Genomic DNA, 25,853 nt, shown 5'->3' with positions numbered 1-25,853 from the left:
ACATTGCTATGTACCCTACTGACTGCATAACTGGACCACCAACAAAACAATTATTGGGATTTTCCACAAAAATTGTGACTTCAATGCCCATATGAAGTTAATGACTGCCGAAAAACAAAGGTTTCAATGGGCCCTCTACTTACAGTTATATAGGACACCTTTTCTTCTAGCTATGCTTGGCCAAATGTTGGAGCTAGGACAGATATTTCCTGGACATCCAGCAAATTACCCTTGCCTCGTGGTTTTTTTTTTACAAGTGTGTCTCTTTGATTTATTACTACACAGCTCTTAAATACCTCTAGCATCAACCATAGGTCATTTTGGTTAAAATTCCATAAGTGATATGTGTCTAGAGAACTTACTGCACACTTCTGCCGTTGGTCCTTGAGAATTTTTGAGCAACTCCATTTCTGGAAGCTTAAATCACTTAAGTCTCCTGGGTAATATGGAGTGACTTGATTTCTTCTAAAGAAACAGGAGGGAACACAAAAAAGGGAATTATTTGAAAGTCCAAAATATTTATTAAAACGATAAAGCAAAGCTCATAGCCTTTCCCAGTAACTAGCACTGTTTTATCGGGAGCTGTAAATAGGAGTAATTATTTCACCTGATAAAACAGCTCTGGTTTATAGTTACTATATTTAGTATCAATGTCCCTATTTATTATCTGTTCAAGTGAAGAAAAAAAAGTTACACCATTACAGCAAAAAAGAAGGAAAAATAGTATAGTATACATAAAAATACTAAGCAATTAAGGGTTTGTTTTAAAGAGATGTTATAAAACTTGAGTGTCTAAAGTACAGGGGCAAATACTTATGCTAGAGTCCTTTTTTTACAGATTTCTGCTTTAAGGGGTATTGCCACAGCCAAAAGCTGATTCCAGCACTAAAACCTGCAAAAGTTGTTATCCTTTTATGCAATGTTCTGTTTTTGAGTGACTTTACACAGACCTTTATCGACCTCACAAGACTTTAACTACAGCTCCCTGGGCTGGTCAGATGAGATTAGAGGGTCTATCCAACTGGCTCATGATCCTCAGTCTCTGCAAAAATGCAACAGTGGGGCAGCTATGATGTGACAATTGGGACTGTCACATGAAAACCGGGACACATGGAAGGTATGTTTTATTGGAGAAGACTCCTGAGAACAGTGTTGCCCCCAAGGTCCCACTAGATGTTGTTTTACCCCTGTGTGACCAGGATTTTTCTTTGCATTTAATTTTGTTACTCTCACCTATTTTTCATCACTGAGAAAAAATAAAAATAAAATAAACAAGGGTGTTAGTGTTTTGTTGTCCTGTTTTATTGTTCTACCCAAAGAAACCAGGTTCTAAAACATTCCAGACACTTTTAAGACAAACTAAGCAACAGAGAAAGGTGGGGATGAAGATGGGACAACAGAAATTGCAAACATTAGAGGAGAATTTGTAGGAAAAGGTGATTGAAAAGTCATCGTGTGCCTTTGGGGGCAAATGGAGAGTGAAAATGAGACATAAGAAAGCAGAGAAAAAAATGAGATAGGAATATATCTATCAATGTTGACTGCACATAAGGGAAAAAGCAGTAAACTGCTGGCCAAGAGCAAATAATATTTCCTGAAATTGAGATAATATGTCCCAACAACTATTTACTGCTAATTCCCAAGCCCATCAAAATCTGTTTTTATTAACCCTTGTAGGTAAATATGAAAGGGTACATTGTTTTCTCTTTTATGAACAGTTACACAGCTGTCATGGCACTTTATCTGTAACTGATGGAAGATGAAGCATTATTGTGTTTGCTTCAGAAATATAGACTTGAACGTTTTTTTAGCTGTCTTCGGCAGAGCTGTGTATTAAGGATTCTCACTTTCTTCACAGCTCTGTATAATCCACATCATCATCTTTCTGTTTTGGCATTCTCAGCTCTAATCTCTCAAATACCGGTTCTGTGTTACAAGTGCTTCAAAGTTTGGAAATTCTTAGCCATGAACGGATTTCCCCAAAGGAAACAAAAGCTACTTCTTCATTCTTTTCTCCCTGAAGCATCCACATCCCCATTCTTCTCCTTACGCCTGACCTGCCATCTAGGATTCTGTATTATCACAGTGTAAGGTGACAAGTTTGCTTTGACTGACAGGGGCTTTTTACTCCGGAATCAGGACAGTCAATCTGCTCTTTGTATAGCAAAAGGTACCCACTTGTTTTTCCAAATATAGAATCTAAGAATATTGGTTTTCCCCTAATCCGCCTGAAATCACAACATTGGCAGTGTGCCATATAAGTATACCTGATAACTTTACAAATCCATAAACTTAATAAAACCTGAAAAATACCTCTGCAAATGTGATCTCATTTTTATTTAGCGCTTTGTTTTTGCCGGTGTATAAAAGGTAAAAAAAAAACAACCTAGCACCTTTTTCATTTTGTGAAATGAAAATTCTCTACCAAAAAATAACAGTTACAAAAGACATAAAGCATCAGAAAAAAACAAGTTTTAAAGTCTTACAGCAGGCAAAATGGGCAGATCAAAATATTCGGTTATGTTGTCACATTCCATGTTCCCATTAGAATAAAAGGGCAGCATTGCATCTATTCAGACAGCTTTGCATTTTCCACACATACAGAGAGTCTACTGGGATCATAGGATCATTATTTATACGTTCTACTCTAGGTCATGTAGAAAATACTATATATATATATTACAAAATCAAAAAAGTTTTCTGTGTTGTAGAAATTGTGTATTCTTATGAAATTCATTTGCACACTTGATTCAGCTCATGATTAAGCATCATTTAAGGTGCAAAATGTGTCAAGCCTTACAGTTTGCTTCTCTCCCGATGTCACTGACACCTTCTTTCACATTAAAAGAACTTTACTAAAATAATCTTCAGATTTTCTCTTTGTTTCCCTTTGGTGATCATGAGAGCATCTCATACCCTCTTTATCTGGTTCTATGCAAAGGGTTTGGTGAACTGTCTGGCACTAACACAGTGTGGATCCTATACATGAATGTAGTTACTGATTATAGCATTGCCTAGCATAGTTTAACGCCTTTATGATACTAAGTGACTCAGAGATACATATGCATGGGCCTCATGTAAGAAAATAAGAGTTGAGTACACTAGGGTGGATTTTAAAGCAAAGTGTTAAAAACATCAGGGAAAAATGTGCAGTCCATAATTTCTCATCATGCTATGGACAGACTTGTTCACATAAATAGAAAACATTGGAAGATGGCAATCATGCTGTGGTTTCTGGACTTGTAGTGGAGCTGCCTACTGACTGCTAAACTACATGGCAGACTTCCCTTACCGCCTTGTCGATCGTCTTGCATGTTTAAGTGTACATAAGAGATTTCTTTCAAAGTGGAAATTTACACTTAAATTTGCAGGCTTCCTCTATACCGAAGAGAATGCTGCTGATCGGCCTCTGAATTAGGCTAGCATGCTCTGGGAGGCAGCAGCTCAGTTGGGTCATGCAATATGATTTTACATGGCCCCACAATAGTAGCATACAAGTAGGGTTGAAGAGAGGCTCCATATAGGTTAAGTTGATTTGCCTTTCCTTGCCCCCTGGGCCAAAAGGTGCCAGCCTTCCCTTGTCCATTGCTAACACATTTAAAACAAATGTCATTACGAATTACATAAAAGAATATGTAGCCTTCCAGATAGATTAATTTATGAAATGTAATGTTTCTTTTGTGAGATATAAGAACCTATGGTGCATGACATAATACTGGTGTAACTACAGGGGTCCCCTGTGACACCTTCTTCCTATCACTCCGTACCCATTCAAAATTGTTTAAAAAGGGCCCTTCTGACCTGGATATATGTCTTAGAATATATAAGTATGTATGGATGTGAGCTGGGATGTGTACTTGTGTATGTGAGAGCATGGGTGTGTACTTGTGTGTGTGTGATAGCATGGGTGTGTACTTGTGTTTGAGTGAGCATGCATGTGTACTTGTGTGTGAGTGAGCATGGATGTGTACTTGTGGGTGTGAGAGCATAGATGTGTACTTGTGGATGCGAGAGCATAGATGTGTACTTGTATGTGAGCAAGGATGTGAACTTGTGTGTGAGAGCATGGATGTGTAAATGGTGTGAGATGGAGTGTGTGTTAGTGAGTATGAGTAAGTGTGTGTAAAGTGTGTTTACATATGTTGTATGTTGGAAGGGGCACAGACCAGTTGTGTGGGGGCAATGATGGCAAAGACTAGATGTTAAAGTTGGGGGGCCCCTGGGGAATCTTCGCACCAGGGCCCCGTGGTTTCTTGTTAGGCTCCTGCATGATATATTGTGATGTGATGGTATTGTGGGTGGTTCCACTGTATGTCTTCTAGATGGCCAGGTATATACATGGCATCTCTCTGTCCGGAATTCATTTAACTAGGTTTCAGGGGATGTGTGTATGGTTGTGCATACTTTTTTAAGAATCTGTAACCCTCTGGTTGTGGGGGGATTACATTTGGTAGTTTAGTTGTTTTTACTTTCTTACAAATTTCAGCACAAGAGGGTGCTGTGCAGTAGATTTGAAAGATGCAACTGAGCAGTTAACAAAATAGAGTAAATGTTTATCATGATCAGGTAAAAAAATAGTTTCAATGCATGAATGTGGCCCCTCTATTATTTAGGACAGTCTGCTAAACAGTATAATGATTGTTGTTTATTGATTTTTATAGCACCATCATATTCTGCAGAGCTGTACAAAAGGTATGCGTAACATATAGTTTGCACACCATTTTACTAACACTTTAAATCAATGTGTAGACCAATTTGGGAGAGAGGGCTGAGCTGGCCCTTTACAATATAAATTTAAGTTACATTTTCTGAAATATATAATGCATGGCCAACTCTGTCATTTGTACAAAAGCAAAATCACCTGGGTTGGTAGTTCACTATTCATCTCACAACAACGCAAAGGTAAAGTTGGTGCAAAACAGCTTCATTATGTCATGTACATACTTGGGAAATATCCGGGATTACTCAGGAATCTCCAGGTGAAGCTCTGCTTCCTCATTTCTCCAGGTCAGTTTCTTCTTTTTCCGGGTAGGGAAGTAGTGTATGATGTCCACTTATGTTCTGCCCAGGGCCGGCCCAAGGCAAAATGCTGCCTGGGGCGAATTTTAAAATGCCGCCCCCGCCTTATCTACCCTTCCTCTCCCTCCGTCCCTGCCGCCCCCCCCCCATTATCTACCCTTCCTCTCCCTCCGTGCCCCCCCCCTTGTACTTTCCTTTCAGCAGTCCTGCGGCGAGTCTCCCTGTTCGGTCTCGGTGCCGGCTTGTAATGCTGAGCGCCGGAAATCTTCCGGCACTCAGCATTACAAGCCGGCACCGAGACCGAACAGGGAGACTCGCCGCAGAGGAGAGAGAGAGGGGCGCCGAGCGGGTACTGACAGCTTGGTAAGCGAAAAACACTCTGCGCCCCTTTCTCTCTTTCGCTTTAAAAAAAAAAAAAAAAAAAAGGGCTTGGGGAGGCAAAGCGGTTGCCCCACTTGGCTCCATTGTCGGGCCGGCCCTGGTTCTGCCTACTCCCAATCCAGTCTCCCAGCCCCCCTATAAATGCCTAGCCCTGTCCCCTCACAAAGACCTAAAAGGCAGAGAGCTTAGGATACCCTACTTAGTTCTAAGGTAGGATCATGTATATTGTTTAAAGCTATAATGAGTCCATGTAATTAGCACACAAGTTAGGTGGTTTCTGCAAGTTACATGCTTTCTGCAATTACAAAATAGGCACAAGTCCGATGACCTTGGGACATTTGCCCTTTGTGACTTATGACCAGACCAGACCTACACATATTTACAAATGGGTTTGCCTATGTGTTGGCTACCATGAAATTATAATGTGCCCTTTTTTTATATAAGTACCAATGAGAACATTCATGCAAATAGTGTATGTTTGTTTTTGAGAAACAAACATTTCCGAATGCATTTTAGTTTGGAAATAAACAAAATTTGGTATTTCATCAATGGTTGTGTTCCCAATGATGAATTCATTAATTCATATACAATTTTAAAAATATCTATTTTTAAAAATGTCACTGAAAAATCGGCTTCAAACTTTTGAGACACATCGTTCTGGATGGCAGTAATTCACTGTATAATGCAAACAGCCTTTATTCTGAAGTCACTTCGCTCTCGTTACAGAAGTTGCTGACCTTTCCATTTATATAATGATATTATATAACATATGCCCAAGATTATGGGCAATTCAACGGCCTTAGAGGAGTTACTCAATAAGGTCACAGACAAAGTATCATAGAGAATGAGTCTGAGGGTTGAAAGTCAGCGTTTGTTAGCTTTAGGTCAGCCAGGTTGCTCCCCAAGTGAAAAATACTGCACTACATTCTACTAATAGAGTGCCAGACTATACCATAACAGTATTAAAAAGCAAGGGAATAGAAAATTACCAATAACATTAAAACTGACTATATGCAAAATTAACAAAAATAATTTTAATCCAAAATTGGGACATATTTTTTTTGGACAATGAGATATTCATTAGATGTACCCTAATTCAAAGGATACTACCTTTACACTTATTCTTTACACTAATCAGTTTAAAACATGATGTGCAGATATAGACAGTAAGACATTGTCTAAAGTGCATTGTGGAGGGGGAGACATCCCTTCACTTGTTCTGGCAGTGCCCATTTGAACAGGCTTTGTTGGGAGAACTGGAATGGAACTCAAGGACTTTATCAAGAGAAAGTACCTGTCCTACCCTTGTGTACTTTATGGACTTTTTCCAGATGGAACACACATGGTGGTTTTTGGCGTCTAATGTTCATACCTGGGAACTTTTAGGCTCTGACTACCTGGAACACCCCTTGCAGAATGCGGCCAGGACTACCAGCTGATATCAGAGGGCAGTCCTGCTAACCAGAACTTCTCCCGAAGTGTCCAGGCGAAACTCAGAGAGTTCCCAGAAATGCTAACGTGTTGCATAAAGGATGCTTTGTGATTTGCCTGGAACCCCCTCTTGTTAAAGAGGGAGCAAGTCCCAGTCTAAGGCTGCCACAGGCTCATCTTTAGCCTGCTGAGGGACTACTCTCTTATGGACACTCTACAGAAGGTCTAGGCCAACTTTTCTCAACCCCCTAACTTACTCCTACCTTCCCCAAATTCACATGCACCCTAGTCAAAACACTACCATTTCCTCAGGTCTGTTTCTAATGTGCCAAACCATGTGTGCCATGTCTGGATATGTAAATTTACTTACACGATAAGCCTGAATTTAATGTAAAATTAGAGTTTGTACTGCATGCGCATTGCCCTGTGCTGCATCACAGTATTTACAAATGTATGCAATTATGTTCTATTGATTAATGATGCGTTTGAGAACCGTATGTTTGATATAAAATAAAAAGTAATAAATCCAAAAAATATGAATTGGGCTTCAAAACCTGACTATAATCATTTAAAAAACAAGTACTGAAACTGTAATGTAAATAGGGAGATCAGGAAATTCCCAAAAGAGCCAGTTTCTGGGGATATTGTTTTCATAATATATCTATTATTAAGGAATTTTCCCTCTTTATGAGACACAATTGGGAATCACTTTAATATGGGGTTTTTGCCTTCCTGTGGATAAACTGCAGGGTTGAACTTTGATGGACTTGTGTCTTTCTTCAACTCCTATGCTATGAATAATTTGGAATTTTCATATTACCGTCACAAAAAACAGAGAGCAGCTGTTATTCATTTTTGTTTGTAATTTGCTTAGTTTAAATAATATGAGTGTTTTTTAAAATAAGAAAACTATTTTATCAACCTACTGATATTTCTGTGGGAGCTTTTCCATTCAAACTCCCTTTCACAAAAACATGTACCGCTAGGAACACGTATAAAACTATTTAATGTCGTTTTCAAAACAAAGCCTCTTACAGCTATCACAACTGATGTTTCACTAGGACCTAAAATGAGAAGCAGTCTCTTATTAGGTTTTGATGTGGAAAGCTCATTACACAGGTTAAGCAGACGGCCACAATTTATGCTTCGAACCACACATCTGTGTATTGTATGTGTTCTTAAACTCGTGTTTGGAACTCGTTCTTAAAATTGGTTTTGCCAGCATCGGTTTTTATGCTGTTTACAGGCTAAAAATGACAGAGGGGAAATCACTGGATTTTAGCTGATAACTCAGGGGAACCTTAGCTTTAATTCTACTAATTTTCATTAGCCCATTAAGGACTTAATGAACAAATGAAAACAACTTTATTTGATTGTATAATGCAATTTTAATGGTTATTTTAATTTTGAAGCACTAACATTCCTGGTTAATGTACAATTGATATAAGCATAGCTCTATTCAGTGGACAATTAATACAATACAAATGAGGTGTTCTCATTAATTTACAAACTAACAAATTTAAATTGTAAAGTGATAGAGGTAAAGGTCTGTGACCTGGAATTCGTTCTCTAATATGAGATTTAGGTTTATGGTATAAATGTCACCTTTTCTTGGACCTTACCAGTGATGAGGTGATTCCTGGTTCATACCTCTTCTCTCTTTAACATGTTCATGCCATATCTGAGGCTGTTTTATGTCACACATAAGCCAGATACATAAGTGCATTCAGTCCTGTATTACAACATGGTTCTGTTTCCATATGTATGCTGTCATAATGATTTGGTGTCTCAGCACAGTGCATTACTCGGAATGTAGATTATACTCATTCCAAGTAATACAATGTAAAACCTGGCTTTGAAATGTAATTAATATGTGCAGTTACAGATTTGGAATCAGATATTTTATGTTGGGTACATTATAGATTTGCCTGCCATTTACATGTTCAGTAATAAAGGAATGAGAATTACCCACTGTTCTTTAATATTATTCAGGTGGGCATAGTTAACAGTGGGGGCTGGGTTATGGGAAGCCATAGGGGTAGGAACCTCATAGTTAGCAAACTAATTTGGACTAGTTTGGGGACAGATTGAGGAAACAACCATATGGGATAGATTTCTACTTAAGACATTCACACTTTTCCCCTCCAATAAACTTGAAGCTTACTTGGTAGTCCTGCCTCATCAGGAGCCTTAGTGACTTCTTGTGCTAGGTGGAGATGAATGCAGACAATGTTTCTAAGATGGAGATTTTTTTGAGACAGGCTGGATATGGGGGGAATAAGAGGTCTGAGTCAAGGGTGACACCACGGCAGTGAGCGTGAGGGGGCAAGTAGATGATTGCACCATTGACATTGAGAGAAACTGTTGAGGGAATGTTAACATTAGAGAGAGAAGATTAGAAGCTTTGTTTTGGAGAGACTGAGTTTTAGGAAACTTGCAGACATCCAGTTAGAGACAGAGATGAGGCAGTTAGTTACATGATCTGAGACAGAGGGTGAGAGATCAAGAGAGGATAGGTGTAGATTTGGGTATCATCTGCATACAGGTGGTATTGAAAGCCAAAGGCTGGGATGAGTTTGCCAAGTGAGGTAGTGTTAAGTGAGAACAGAAGGGGTCCTAGGACTGAACCTTGGGGTACCCTGACAGAGAGGGAGAAGTGAGAGGAAGCGCTACTGGAAAGGGAGATGCTGAAGGTATGATCAGAAAGGATGTGAGCCAAGAAATTTAGTTGAACAAGTATGTCCAGAATCTTGGAGGCAAGAGGAAGTAGAGAGATTGGACAGTATTTGGACAGATGAGTCAGGTCTTTTTCAAGATAGGAATTATGGTAATATGCTTAAAGGAGGATGGGACAGATCCGGTGGAGAGGGAGAGGTTGAAGATATAAGCTAGTGTGGGGACAAGAGTACATGAGAGACTGGGTAAGATGAGAAGCCATCAGATACAGGGGACATGTGCCCACCTAATATTAACCATTAAATTGATACTTTTGAGGTTATGTATAAAGAACTGGTATAAAGCAGTGCATTCACAAGAGCAACAAATGGAAAGTTTTTTGTTGATTGAAATTCTATGGTTTCAGTTACTAACACATAATGAGTGCAAATCAATGCAGACTGTTTCTGAAAAAGCAGATCCCATGTTAAATTTCTACTTACCAGTCAGCAATTGAACTCCCAGGACACAAATTCAAAACCGTGTCAACCACTCAAAGCCATGTACATGTTTAGCAAGTAGGTCTGTACTAGTTTGGCACACAAGGCAAATACCCAGTGAGCCGTTGGTCGATTGGCCGCATTGTGTCTTGCAGCATGTGGTCTCTAGATGGATACACACGGCCACAGGCTGCATAAGTATAAAAATGTGACATGCAGTCATGTATATCCATCCGGTGGCCACATGTATAAAGTCATCTGATGGTCACCAGTCTTAAAGTGCCAGGGCCACTTTGTCTTCCCAGTCTGACCCTGTTAGCAAGTATATTTCAAAATCATGAAAAAGATCAAAATCAAAGCAAACCTCTGCACCTACAATGAGGTCAATATAATTGACAAATTAAGTTAAATTCAGTTAAATAAGGTGCACACATGTTCAGAGATCCCTGGTTAGTTAGTATGTGGAAATATTTCTGGGCTTTCTGCCTAAAAAGTATTGCTACACTGTTGAAGTAACCATATCAAGATTATTTAATTGAACTGTATCAATTTTAATTGTTTTGGCAGAAGTCCATGACCATTTTCTTTTTAAATAGGAGTTTCACCCATTATGTATACTTGCTTACTTCTCTGGGCATCATGCCAGAAAAGTAGCAAAACTCTATTACTTAACCATATCAAAGGACACAAAAATACTGATTGACACACAATAGTTGTATCATTAGTTATCATTAACTAATGGAGACTTAATAGTTACATAGTTACATAGTTCATAAGGTTGAAAAAAAACCTAAGTCCATCAAGTTGAACCCTTCTACCTAACCTTCCTATTCTTGATCCAAAAGAAGGCAAAAAAACCCCTAATTAAGGGGAAAAATTCCTTCTTGACTCCAAGAGGCAATCAGATTTCTCCTTGGATCAAGGAGCTCTAAAATATTAATGTTATTCTATTTATACCCCTGTATGTCATGCCTTTCTAAGAAAATATCGAGGCCCCTTTTGAAGGCATCTAATGTATTGGATAACACTACCTCCCTTGGAAGTGAATTCCATACCTTAATTGCCCTCACTGTGAAGAATCCCTTCCTTTGTCATCTATGAAACCTGCGCTCTTCCAGTCTCAGAGGGTGACCTCTTGTTCTTTGTATATTTCTGTTAATGAACAGGTCACCGAAGAACTCTTTATATTGGCCCTGCATATATTTGATATAATGTTATCATATCCCCTCTGAGACGCCGTTTTTCCAGTATATATAATTTTAACTTTTTTAGTCTCTCTTCATAACTACTATCACCCAATCCCCTTATTAATTTCGTAACCCTCCTTTGCACTTTTTCTAATTCCATAATGTCCTTTTTGAGGACCGGTGCCCAGAATTTGTAGATAGGTTATGGTTTAAAATGTAACCCCTTTTTGATGCTGGTATATAATAACATAGCATTGAAAAGAAAAATGGTTTATGGCATGCTATTTCAAAACTCCTCTAGACATGTGCTTGGTATTCGTTTTACATTTAGACCTGTGTTTCTACACATATATTTATTAACATACAATATTTTTTGTTGTCTGTAAGGTATGTGTAAAACGTATCCATTTAAAATGTGGTAAAACTGCACACGCCATTGACTCACTCAGGAAGAGATTACTAATAGGGCAAAAAGGGCATTAGCTCCAGGGCCACCTGTTGTTGTGTAACTTATTTTTTTTATCTACACTCCAATGCATCAACACATTGCTTGTTGTGTTAGGTGTTGAAGAGGTCCAGATGGGAAGGGGGCTTGTCCCTCTACTTTGCAGAAACACAGGCAGGTTCCATTGCTGGATTATGATCTTACTTGGAAGTGTCTCTAGGAAGTGTCTCTATAAAACAAATGGTTGCGTCTCTTAAGTGACTGCATATCTGTGTATATGTGGAAGAATCTGAGTTTGGCGGATGCCAGGCTAACGCTACCTACCACCTATGCCACTACTTTGGGGAAAGCTCCTTTTCCAGCATGCCATGTGCACAAAACAAGGTCAATGATTTGATGAGTTTAGTGTGGAGGAACTGGAGTGGCATGCACAAAGCCCTGACCCTAACCCCACTGAACACCTTTGGGATAAATTAGACCACCAATTTCAAGCCATGCCTTCTCATCCAACATCATAAATGCTTTTTTGGCTCAATGGGCAACTCCATGTTAATGCCCAAGGTTTAGGTCATATAACACAAACTTTAAAAACATATGTTTTTGGTAAAATAAGGCCCCTTTTAATTTAAAAAGATAAATAAATGAATCATCATTTAGATACAATTTGTATTGGATCTTTGAATTTTTTTGTTGTCTCTCCCTCTCTGCTTTGCATTGGTTAACTAGAAATGTTTTCATCCATTACCTCGTAAAGAGATGGAATGTTTAAACGACACTACAGACAACACACTTGTGCTGTGAATAGAAAATCCATGATTTAAATTACAGATGTATGGCCTTTTAAGCAGCATAAGATCTATCAAAGGAATGATAAGCGGCCTCGTATTCCCTATCTGCATATAAGCAAGTAGTCCGACAATATCTGCCGATGAACTGAAGAATCGTTTTGCGGTGCTTCTCATCTAATACATCCACTCAGAGATAAGTGTCACAGTCTTTTTTCCCCACAGTAACAGACAGGTAAATGCAGCATTTGCATGCACAAGAAATATTCATCCACAATACGTAATTGTAAAAATAAAAAGAAAGGTGGAAAAGCATTACACAGGCTTTTAAAACTACTGATTTATATTTAACAACACTTTGTGTGTTAAAATCAATAAGTGTCATCCTGACTTTCAATTTTTTTTTTAACGTTTTAAAAGAGTTGCTGCGTATAGATAGCCCATATTTTGTTCTAAGGTAAAAGGAGAAATGATTGATAGAGTTAATGGGTCAGCCAGTTTTTGCCGGTCATTAAATACAATAAGGTCTGATAAATATGGAATGGTAAATATGCAGCCCAATTAAAATGTATTGCAAGAGGTTAAAGTGATCAGCAAAAATCTCTACCATTATGCACCAGAACTGTGCTTTTAGACAGCATTTTTTCAATATTTGTGAATATCCAGGCAATATTCTCACTTCTTAATTGCACGCTCTGATTTAAGATAAATTGTTCACCCTATGAAAGAAAAGTAGCTACATTAAAAATAACAGATCCATTCCATTTGCATGAAACATTTCTTTTCTTACTCATGGAAATTATGGGTTTTGTAATTCCCTGGTTGTTTTTTTTCATGAACTCCTATCAATGATGTAATTCAAAAACATATATTTAAACATGTCATTCAGAAACAGATATTCCTGCCATCCCAGTTTCCAAAGTTTGGCCAGATTAGAATGATAGCACATTGAGTACGGGTAGGTTTCTTCTTACATCCATATGGCTCATGTTTGTATTTTGGCAGGAAATATAGTGTGATTGCTTTCAGATCAAATGCAGAGTTTCTTAAGGACAAGGATTTCTAGGCAATTGGCAACTGATTTAATGATTTGTCCATGTTAAATAGAGGGAAAAGATGACCACCACACAACACTAGGAAAGTACACTCATAAACACGTGGCAATTTAATCTCCATCATTATCACTGAAAATCTTAACATGTGAACGTTATTAGATTTATAAAAATCTAAAATATCTAAATTCTGATATATGTTTCTTCAATAACCTACCTGCCTTAGCTTCCCATGCTGCCGTAGCAGCTAGTGGACGGCAGGACACTGCTTCAGAGCTGACCTTCCCCTCTGACCATCGGACCTTTGGGGGGGTAGACTCACCAAAAGCCTGAATTTGTACTCAAGGACAATTCACCCATAGGTCTATGCCCTGTACTCAGCAGTGTATTCTGGTTGACTTTCCTGTTGTGACTTGGCTTGTCTTGACCTTGCTTGCTGTTCCTGATTTGGCTTGTTAAAAGTGTCCTTCTGGTTGTGACCTGGCTATGTTTGACCTCTGCTATTCAGTTGAAGATTTTGGCCCTTACTTCCTGCTTGCTTCGTCTCCAGGTCCTTATTTCTTGGGTCCTGGCATATTCTGCCTCATGGAATCCTCTCCTGCAATTTCTATACTGGTCAATTTGCATTGTTTGCGGGTAAACATTTGAAATGATAAAAAAATCGGTGAACCGGCGACAGGATCATGGGCAGCCTAGGCTCATTGATGCATGTGGGCTGATTAAAAGGAAGATCTCTAATCTTCCCAGCCATCCAGTCTTTTCTGAATTATATCCCTTAATAGGTAATTTCCCACTTTCATTAAAATTGAGTATTAAATCTGTGAATTAGCTCCCTTCTGCTCTGACACAAAGACTCACCAAAGACCTGCATTTATACTCAAGGACAATTCACCTTATATAAGTAATGTATTCTGGCCTAGATCAACTAGGTCTCTGATCTGTACTCAGCAATGCGGATGTGGCAATGAGTGAGGATGGCAATGAGAGAGAGCACCCAAGGTATATACATCACTGAAAATCAGTCCACTACTTTGGACCTTGTGAAACGAAATCCTTTTTTCTCTCTTTGTGTTTTAGAAGAGATCACATGTATTTAGTAGATTTAACTAATTATGTTCCCTACATATTTTTTGGGGTTTTTTTCCAAAATGCTGCCAGGAGACGCAGAGGTACACAGACTGCTATAAGTAATGGACGTACTGCAGCCCCCATACATCCGGCAGCTGCCTGGCAACATTTCAGAGCACCAAGTTCAAACACAAATGTTGTTTGTATTTGGTGGCCAGAATAGTAAGATAATGACGTGAAGTCATCAGTCATATTACATGTGTTAGTGACAGATACAACAGGATGCTTAAAGTAACTTTGAAGTTTGTGTGAAATCAAGTGAAGTATCGGTCAGACTTCAGGGATTATATACCGGTATGTACATGACAATCAGGAAGTAAGGAATAGAAAAAATATGTATGTATGACAAGGAATTAAAGCATACAAAATCTATATATATTTAAGGAAATAGCCTTTTAATTAAAGAGCATTTGTGAACAGTAATTAATAAACAGAAATGCCTAAATGTATCATGCTTATTTTATCAGGATTTGATCACATCTTATTTCTGTTTATACTTGGAACACGGACAATAAAATAGTATCAGTTATCATCGGTATAGGATGACTAGAAAAGCTTCAGCATCTCTGCATTCTCTAAAAAAACAATGTTTCAAGTGAATGTAGAGGGTCGCTGTTGTCCTAAGGGGTGTTATAAGCCAAGTAGTACTAAGACTTTATAAAGGCTTATGTTACTTTGCAGCATATTGAACACTGATATATAACCGATTGAAGCCTTTTGAAAAATAATAATGAATTACAAACATTAAACTATGAAATGAATTGCACAATTTTATTTCTGTTGATTCCATATACACATTATTGTAACTTTGAGGGATGTAAAATATAGTGATACATTCATACCCAGCAAAAACTCAAAGATCCTAGAAAACAGTAAATAAGAGGAGAAAAAATAGGCAGTGGCATTTTTTGGAAGCCCTATATGTGAGCCACAATTCCGAACATACCAAAATCAGTTTGGAAGATACAGATTAGACTTCTTCTCTGCCTTATTCTAGGGACTCACCCTAGATCAAGTACTGCTTCTGTTTCTTCAAGAGTCTTTTACTTACTTTTATATGAAGGACAGGGCCGGACTGGCCCACCGGGATACCGGGAAATTTCCCGGTGGGCCGGAAGGTCCGTGGTCTGGGCGGCCGGCAGACTAACCATGAAGACAGCCGCTGAGCGGCTGCAAATGGCATTGAACGCCTCCCTCGGTGCCAGGGGCGGGCTGGGCAGGGGGGCAATTGCCCCCCAGGCTGCCCGAAATCTAATCAAAGCGGCCGCTGGGTGCTGATACGGCCGGCCGGCATCAGCACCCAGCAGCCGTGTGCGATGGCCGTCTAGTGATGGGAGCAGTGTGAGGGGTGAAAGCTCCGCCCCCTCGCACTGACCTTTCACCCCTCACGCTGCTTCCATCACTATGCGGCCATCAGATTGCTGGGAATGTAATCTGAACGGCCGATGCGTGCTAATGCCGCCGGCCGCCTCTGCTTCAATACTTTTTTTTTACTTTATATGGCAAGCCGACCCAGCTTACCATATAAATAAAAAAAAAAGTGTTAAAGTAGCTCCGGCCGGCGGCATCAGCACGCACCGGCCGTTTAGATTACATTCCCAGCAGTCTGATGGCTGCATAGTGATGGGAGCAGCGTGAGGTGGAAGCTCCGCCCCCTCACACTCAGACTGCTGCAGCACCGGATGTCAGGTCAGTGACTTCCTGTCAGCATAGAGGAGAACAGTGTGCAGCTACCAGGAAGTCAAGACAAGTAGAAGGTGAGTAAAATAATGTATTTTTTGTACTGTATAATGTTTTTTGTATTTGTTAAAAACAAAAAAAATCGGCATGTGTGTGTATGTGTGTCCCCCTATATGCCACTCTGCCTCCGGAAATGCCTTATACCCCCCTATATGCCACTCTGTCCCATGATATGCCTTTTACCCCCTATATGCCAAAGTTGCATATAGGGGTATAAGGCATTTCTGGAGGCAGAGTGGCATAAAGGGGGTTAAAAGGTATATCATGGGGCAGAGGAGCATATAGGAGGGTATAAAGCATATCGGGGAGGCAGAGTGGCATATAGGGGGCATAAGGCTTTTCTGGAGGCAGAGTGCCCCATGATATGCCCTTTAACCCCCTTCATGCCACTCTGCCTCCAGAAATGCCTTATACCCCCTATATGCCACTCTGTCCCATGATATGCCTTTTAACCCCCTATATGGCAGAGTGGCATATAGAGGGTTAGAAGGCATATCATGGGACAGAGTGGCATATATTATTTTTTATTTAATATGGCAAGCTGGATCGGCTTGCCATATAAAGTAAACAAAAATGTCCCATGATATGCCTTTTAACCTCCTATATGGCAGAGTGGCATATAGGGGGTTAGAAGGCATATCATGGGACAGAGTGGCATATAGGAGGGTTGAGGCATATCAGGGAGGCAGAGTGGCATATAGGGGGGTATAAGGCTTTTCTGGAGGCAGAGTGCCCCATGATATGCCTTTTAACCCCCTATATGGCAGAGTGGCATATAGGGGGTTAGAAGGCATATCATGGGACAGAGTGGCATATAGGGGGTATAAGGCATTTCTGGAGGCAGAGTGGCATATAGGGGGTTAGAAGGCATATCAGGGGGGCAGAGTGGCAAGCCTGGGGGCAGAGGTGCATAACTCGGAGGTAGGTTGTCAAATGAAAGGAAATAAAAACCAAACATGTCTCAATCATAGCTTTTATTAAATATGGAAAAAAATAGTCTACATGAATTAATAAAGAAATAAAAGTTTCTTACCAGAATATGGTGAAGAATAATGCGATCAGTGTTTTGTTCCACTGAATAAAATGGAACTCTTTCATCTAAAAATGTTCGCAGTAGTAAATGTTTTGATCCCATTCTGTGTAATGTATTTCATTTATTAGGGCCTTTTAACACTTTTGCTTTCTGGCATTTTAATACAAATAATGAGATAAAAAGAATGGTGAATAGTGTGACTCGGGTATGTATAAGGGGTGCGTGTGGGTATAAGAGCTTCACCGTGAGATAAACTATATGGGGCTGGTCTCCAAATTTTTCCAGGGCTGCTTTTCAGTCCCAGTCCGGCCCTGATGAAGGATATTCTTATTTGGTGTGTGAGTATCCTCCCATTTGTTTTACCTTAACAAATGATTAGTTGACCTTGATTTACATACTGTAAATTAGATGTTTATTGTTCTTCTTGCTCCATGCCAGTATCCACAGTGTATGCTGTGGTTAAGGGGAGAACAGTAATAATAGAACGATAAGTCTCACATCTCCCCCAGTAGACCATCAGCCAGTAGACCATCATCAGCCACATTTTTTTAGGTTCACCTTCTAAATCTTAAACTTTCCTGTGAATTTTAGGACCTCTGAAAAACGGCCAATTTTCATGTGCGGATGTGGTGTTTAGGCCCACCTAATATCTGCTCTGCTCAGTCTAGGGTTCATCTTCCATCACACTCAAATCCACAGGAAAATGAATGGGAAGGACAATTTTCCCACTTTACATACATTAACAAAAATGATTAATCACACCTATCTAACCAAAATAGGAATTTGCATTGTATTGCATTGACTTTGTATTTGACATTTCACAATGCTTTCCATAACAAAGGGTTTAAATAGAAAGCAATCCTTCCACGGTTTTTCTTTTTTGAATCAGATTCAAATTATCCACACACACATTTACGCTGTTTGTAAAATCTATAATTGAATTTTGCAATTATCACACTTTTACTAATCACAGCAACCCCATGTACCAGAAAACCGCCAATATCACCAAAGCGCTCCAATTATCTAAAATCATCAGGTGCTAAAACTTGTGACAGCATAGAACATCATGATGGATGTGAGGCGGTTAATTCTGATTATTGTCAGGGACATAACACCAGGACTTGTCAGGTGGACATACCATGCACTTCTCTGTCCAATAGACACCCTCTTAACACTCTCCATCCATTCTCCCCAGATTAATTGGTATAATACGAAGCCAACATTCAGAAAGAGACAGCACATTCTGTGTACAGTGATGTGATTTTGACAGAGATTTACAGACAGGCACTTTCAAGAGTACAAGGCATCCCAGCATGTTAGTCTTTCCTGTCCAATTTTCTGAAGCTTGATGCTGAGTGACATGATATTACTAAACTTGTCAAGTAATAAAGCAAGAACTTGTCATAGAGGCTTCTTCGTTCTGCATCCAATTGATACATGTGCAATAGGAAGTGCCCTGATGATATATTTCCTTTGTTTTTATGGGAGCCTGACATATTCAGAAATTTCAAGTTAAAAAAAAAAGCAGAGCTTTACCATATATTCATTTTAATTCATTGTGAGAACTCTTCTACGGTAAAGGGTGTAATCCGTATGCATGGTGTTTGTTTAGTGACATATTCTGGCCTATGCCAGCTATACTTAGGACAGCAGGTCCAGAGGACAGCCGAACACCCTGCAAAACTATTTGCTGACTTCCTCTCCGCTGTGCCCCAGCTCAATGGGCCTGGTTACAAGGAAAATCTGTGATCGCGCCAACTAGCCCATATATACTATGGAGGGATGTGTTGACCTATGACTATCCCTGAGAATTCTCTGTCCTGGAGGTACTGCAGTTAATTACTGGGCCTGTCAGGAAGTTATGTATTCTCCGGATAGGTATCATTTGGCTTTACAAACTCTGTGATCCTTGTAATAGTTGCCAGGTATGCCTCCATTCATAGCTAGCCACAGCTTTCCCAGCCCTTTCCCAGCTCTTATATGCTTCATAAAGCCAACACTCTGGCTCAGACAGTTCCCAGGTTCCCAGGTATGCCTATGACATCCCACTGTAAAACCAAACAGGTGGGAATACTTAGAAACAATTCATTCCTGGAAAATGTGAAAAGCTAATACAGGTCCATGATCAATGAAGAAAGACTTACCGGTATATAGTAAAAATTATCAATAGTTCTATTACCCTCTAAGACTTGTGAAAGTCAATTATTAAAACTGACATTCATACCACACAAGGATTATGGTCACTACCCAAAGTTTCAATGGCATATGGAAAATAGTCTCATGGCAATACCAATCACTCACCAGTAATATAGCTCTGAACTTGTTATGCTCACAAATCATGTATAATAGAAATAACTTTTTGATGGTGTACATATTATGTTTTCACCTAATTTTCTGCTATTAAGCCATTTTCCTAACTTTTCACAGTATAGTTTTTGTGTAAAACCTCTTGAATAAAACATGTATTAAAAAAATCATTTAACCTTTGATTTTCATGTAGTCTAAATTAACTTTAATAAATAAACCCATATTAAGAATTAATAAGGATATTAATAATTAAAACAAAATATACCATAACACTTGCACTGTGTACATTAAAATCCATCGAGGTCAGGTAATTATAAATGAAGCATTGTACGCGGGCAAACATTATTACAGTAAAATATGTTTTAATATGTTTTGCTTTCCTGTGGCCACTTGTGTATAGCCATTAATTGTATATATCAAGGACACTAGGCGATAAAATACATTATCCCTAAATTATTGCCAAAATAAATCTGTAAACATATTTTCATAAAGAGCATATACATTAGGTCATTGCTTCTTCACATTTTTCCAAGTATCCATAATGCCTGATTCCTCCAACAAATACTTCAAAATAACCATTTTTAGTTAGTCCTATTAGAAAAACACATTTAAGTACCCCTCAAACTCATCAGATGTACCCCAATGATTATCCATACCATGGTTTGCGAAAGACTATACTAGGGAAGTGACGGCTACATTTTGGCATTGCAGATGTTGTGGATTACCATCGGGAGTAAGCATACCAGTGCACCTGACAAGACTCATGGAAGGCGTTAGTGGCTATTGACTGGTCAAGAAATGTCCACTACAAAGCCATTGAGTAGAACTTATATGTTTTAGCAAATAAACGCCACTTAATATATAGGGACAGTTATCTGTATATAAATAAAAAAAAAATAGTAATAATAGATATGTAAAAATACTCCTTACATTTTGGATTAATGCAAACCACAAAAAAATCTTCAATGTGTACACCTAAATTTCTTCAAAAGAAAACTGTGGGTTGTTAGATGCACTTTGCTGATTTTCTAAACATTTCAAGGTCCAACTATGCCAAAAAGAATCCAGGCATAACAAATCTGGTTTAGGAGATTCATCATTTTGGAAATTTTGACTTTTGCACTGGTAACAATAAGCATCTTAAAGAAATAGATTTTTAAAGCAATCCCATCATTTTTCCAACACTAATGCAAAAATTAGGGCTCTATGTGGCATTATATAATCCAGGTCAGTGCAAATAAATAAACATAATAGCATTAAAGTTGTACAGTGCTAATATATGCTACTTGGATATTTTTTTGTTTTCTGCATTTGAGAAAAATAGACATCCAACGCTTTGTAGTGTCTATGAGCAGTTCAGAAATCTGACATAGCCGCTCCAGTTTATGGGAAAATTGACATAATTTTGCAAAAAAAGCGAAATCATTTGTAAACTGGATTTTGCATAATGGGATTAATTTGGTTAACTGTCACATTTACTCTGCTGCCGAATGCAAAGCATCATTCTTATCTTATTCAGAGAAATAAAGAATTTTTTTTGTTTGCATTTGACTGTTCATTCATTTTAATGTGTGCAATATATTTCAAACAGTTGACAGGTAAGTTGAGTACAACAATGCAGATATGAAAAGTTTAATGACTCTTGACCTCATTGAGTGTTTGAATATACAGTAGGCTTAGAACCTCTGTAGCTGGGGGTGAATCAAAGTGGATCTCATCTAGGTTGTCGTCCACAAGGCATTCACATTTTATTGAAATAAATTAATTTGCATATGTGCAAATCATTTGAATAAAAAGACATTTGTTGTCGCAGACTACACCATATATCTGTTAAATAAATACCCAAAAGTGAAACTGAAAATATATATTTATTTAACTCCTAACGAGAGGAAAAAAGAACACAATTAGACATGGCTAATTGGCATGGTGATACTACCAGAACTACCATAAGATAGACCTACGTAACTTAGTAACGTCATCCCATTGTCATCCTATTGATATGGCCAACTACTCTGGTGCTATAGGATAATGTGGTATTGGCATTGGATGAAATATATGTACAGTAGACACACACCTTTTGTAGAGCATCTTACTTTATTAGATTATTATTTCCAACGGATGCTATGTATTGAATGTGGGTCCATTGGATGGAAGGAGCATTTGGAGAGTAAGGAGAGTGCTCTCCTTCATATTTTTGAAGTGACCTTTGGGTGGCAGGTGAGGGATCAGATTAATAGTTTCCCCTGAGGACCCCATGTATAGCCGTTAAATGCGCATTGAGCCTTAATATTTCTTTCTTTCTCCCTCATGAAATCTGCCAGTAATATTCCAGATAGTCTTGAGAAAACTATTTTGGTTTGAATGAGGACATTGAGATAGTCTTCTATTGAAGAACAACTGAATTACATTAGGTAGCACAGTTGGTGTTTAGGTGGGGGGATTGGGAATTCAAGTTTATTTCTTTTAAGGTAGTGGGAAATTAAATAAATTAAGTTTTAATATGTAGTAGGGATATTTATTTTATGTGGTACAGATTGATTTTCTCTGGGTTTTAATAGCCAATATATCCCTACCATAGATAACAGGAGTTATGGACTTCACTAATTATCATTATAATAATTCACTTGCAGAATTTGAATTTTCCATGCAGTCTTTATTTAAAATTTAGATATGGTCACCCAATAGACCTATTGATTGAACCACTTGAAGAGTTAGCTGGAACAATTAATAGAAATGTTATCCTACGCACCCCAAGTTTATTTACATAACTGTGTAATATGCATGTAGTTTGTATTTCTCTGTATATTTAGTGTAGTTAATTCCTAGGTTAACAATTACACTTCACTAATTGGCCTGTGTCAGTCCTGATGAGAAGTTAAACTAATATATTACAAGTGAGGAGTTCAGACAAAATGTGCCTAATTAAATTGATTAAAATGTGACAAGGAATAATGGAAAAAATATGCATCCATTGTGATTTTTCATTCTCATAACAGTTGCTCCTGTGGACACCTCTAATTAAAGATTTCATCTCACCTCAGTAACTGGCCCACCAGGTAGAAGAATCAGGTGATAAGTGACATGGTTTCCAGATATTGGCAATCCACCTGCTGCTCTGCGCAGCAAAAACAAATTCAGAAATAATAACTCTACCTGTTATTATGGCTTGAAGGAAACATAGCAGGGAAATTAGACCTCAGAGAAGAGGCTCGAGTTACTTTACTCCAATCAGCAGTTAGCAATCATTCAATGTCTCTCGCATGCTTGCTTTATTTTACCCAGACAAGTGTTCTATCATACTTCTTGGCAGATAATCATCCACTGTAGAAGGAAGGGTTATTAGGATACAAATAATATCAATTTGATGACATGAGAAAGAATCAATTGGCATGTAAATGCATCTCACAGATAATTAAAAAAAGAAAAATTAAAGCCTCATTATTAATGCTTGAATATAGAGGGTTCAAAAGGGAAAATTTCTAGCTTCAAGCAATTATCATACCTTCCAACTGATTTTTAGGCACTGTCCCACTAAGCTTTTGTGGGCGAAGGGGGTTATGAACTGGTTAGGGAGGTCAGAGGACCTCCCCAGACCAAGTTACAAATCAACTGAGGTCTGTGCTTTTGCAACACGGAAGTCAGTCATAGCTCCCACATGGCTTTCTTGCCAGAACTGACACGAAATCTGACACAGCAGCCTGATGCCCAACATATGCACCCGATATGATTGAGGTTGTAGTGTGTGACCACCTGCTTGATATGTCCAAGCGCACACTATCTGAGAATAAATACTTAAAATGCGGCCAAACAAGTACAGCCGTCAGCCATGTTCATGTCTTTAGGCAGCTGCTGGCCTAAAGTGTCGCATTGTTATCTCCAGTCTGGCCCTGCTCATGTTGCACTGTGTGCGAGGATATAACATCATGCATACATGTTCTCTTTAAATGCATTGTGTGATGGTAAGGTAAGTGCCAGGTCCTGCTCTTGCCCTGCCTGGCGAGATTGGTTGCTGTCCGCTGGCCAAAAGAGGAATGCTCCAGGCAATGTACTATTGACGTGTGCCTGTTCTGCACTGCCCAGTGCCAAGAGTAAGACTGATTACTATTACACCAGCAGTATAATGCTGGTTCAGATCTTAGCTCCAGCTAAATGTATGGTTCATGTTCTTTTCCAATGAGAACACCAGTGCCTCCCTGTGGAAGAAATCCTTGACTCTGGGACATTATCTGCTTTATTGATTCTTGGTTAATGTTCACATCCCAGGTACCTTACTGCCATAAGTCTATATTAGTGCCTATTCAAGTTATCGATGGCTCACCTATCAAATCTGGTCTAGTTGCACACTAAGGGCTTCCACTAACTGCCACCATTCAAGACATGGTCTCTTTGTCCCCCATTATCTTTGGGCCGTTAGTTGCTCAAACCACATAACCCCACCATAGATGGTCTTCTATGAACAGCTGTTTCTCTTCTCTTCATTGTATTAGGAACAGTTTGTTTAGCCAATATGCTTCTACCCAGATGAAACCTATTTAACACCTTGAGGCCAATACCAATACCATCCCTACGCCAATCCCTGCTCTTCAGTCTGTCCATTTTTCTCCCTTGACTTGCCATATTTGCATCCATCAGTCTCTTTACGTGGCCATACTACATTTTTGATTGTCTGAACTTGCTAAATCCTAAATTATGTTAAATTCATGTATAATTGTGTGTACCCTCAGATGTAAAAAGTGTCTACTCTTTATCATCAGAGGCCATTACTGCCCTTAACAGTTCCTGAATTCCCATATCTGTTGTAGTGAATTCACCTTTTTCCCTGAGCTGTAATACCACTATGTCGGACTGTGGATTTGGTTGTTTTACCCTATGCTATGGCTACAGCACAGGCCTTCATTAAGGAGATTAGACTGCATGATGTACCCTCACGTGTAATTTCTGACTTAGACATTATTGGATACTTTCTGCCATACACTGTGATTCAATATTCCTTCTCAATGGTTTTTCACCCCCAGACCAGTGGACAAACAGCATACAAATCAATTTGTTCAGCCATATCTACATTGGTACTCAACATACATAGAAGGGTTAGGCTCTTGTCTACAGCAGAAGTTTCTTACAATAATGCCAAACTTGACTTTATCAGATTGTATCCCTTTTTTGTGGAAATGTGTGTTTCCTTCCCGCTATGCTACCTGATGTTGTGCCTCATACTCCAGTAACCGACCTGAATTCCTGCTTTCGTTTTTGTATCATCAAGAGGGCACAGGAGTACCATGCCTCTACAGTTAATCACCACCAAATACCTTACCCACCTTACCACTCTGGTGACCTTGTTTAACACACAACATAAGACTTTCTTGCCCACCTAAAGAAAAACTGGGGGCAAACTTTGTGAGCTCATGTTATGGCCCACGCGAGACATGTTGCTTAATGTGTGTTCTTACCTTCGTAGCTGAAGATTCATCCTTTGTTTTATACCACTCTTCCCAAGTCTCGTGTTCTTGAGCGTATTCCTGCCCGTTCCCTACCTCGCCCTGTTGTTATGAATGGTAAACAGGAAGGAGGTTGAGAATGTCTAGGAGTCCTGATGGTGTGCTGGTAATATAGCATAGCTTATCAACTGGAGAAGTTAAAGCATGGAGAATGATTCCTGGGCAATATTGTCCTTTTACTAGAGAAAGCCTCATAGGTGCTTATTTAGTGAGACTAGAACAAAAATCCATAATGTTCACATTCAGCAATCAGTTTTCATAAAAGAAATCTACATCTATTTCAATGATATCAATCATCAGCCTACACATTTGCACACCTGCGCACACATTCTAATGTAACTTTATCACATACATTCCTACAGTTTGTTGCTAGGCCCACACTCTATCCATGCACTGTCAAGCTGACTAGGGTGCCATTGACCTGAATGATGACCAAGAAGCCCTTCTTGCTGTACGCAAAGACAAGCTGAATGATGACCATGAAGCACTTCTTGCTGTACGCAAAGACTTATCTCTGAGATTAACTTTAATTATAAAATAATATGTCATGAAAAATACATCCCCCCCACCCCTATGTCTGCTGAATTATACATCCTCTCTGGTGCATTCTAAAGATAGCACCATCCTACTAAATAATCTTTCTTGTGCTTGCTGTTAGTACTGATTTTATTATATTATTTTTTTTGCATTCATCT

The sequence above is a fragment of the Sceloporus occidentalis genome, unplaced genomic scaffold (genome assembly GCF_023333645.1).
Source record: "Sceloporus occidentalis isolate IW3139 unplaced genomic scaffold, rSceOcc1.0.p SCAF_44, whole genome shotgun sequence".
Classification (NCBI taxonomy): Eukaryota; Metazoa; Chordata; class Lepidosauria; order Squamata; family Phrynosomatidae; genus Sceloporus; species Sceloporus occidentalis.
This window is presented reverse-complemented; position numbering follows the sequence as displayed.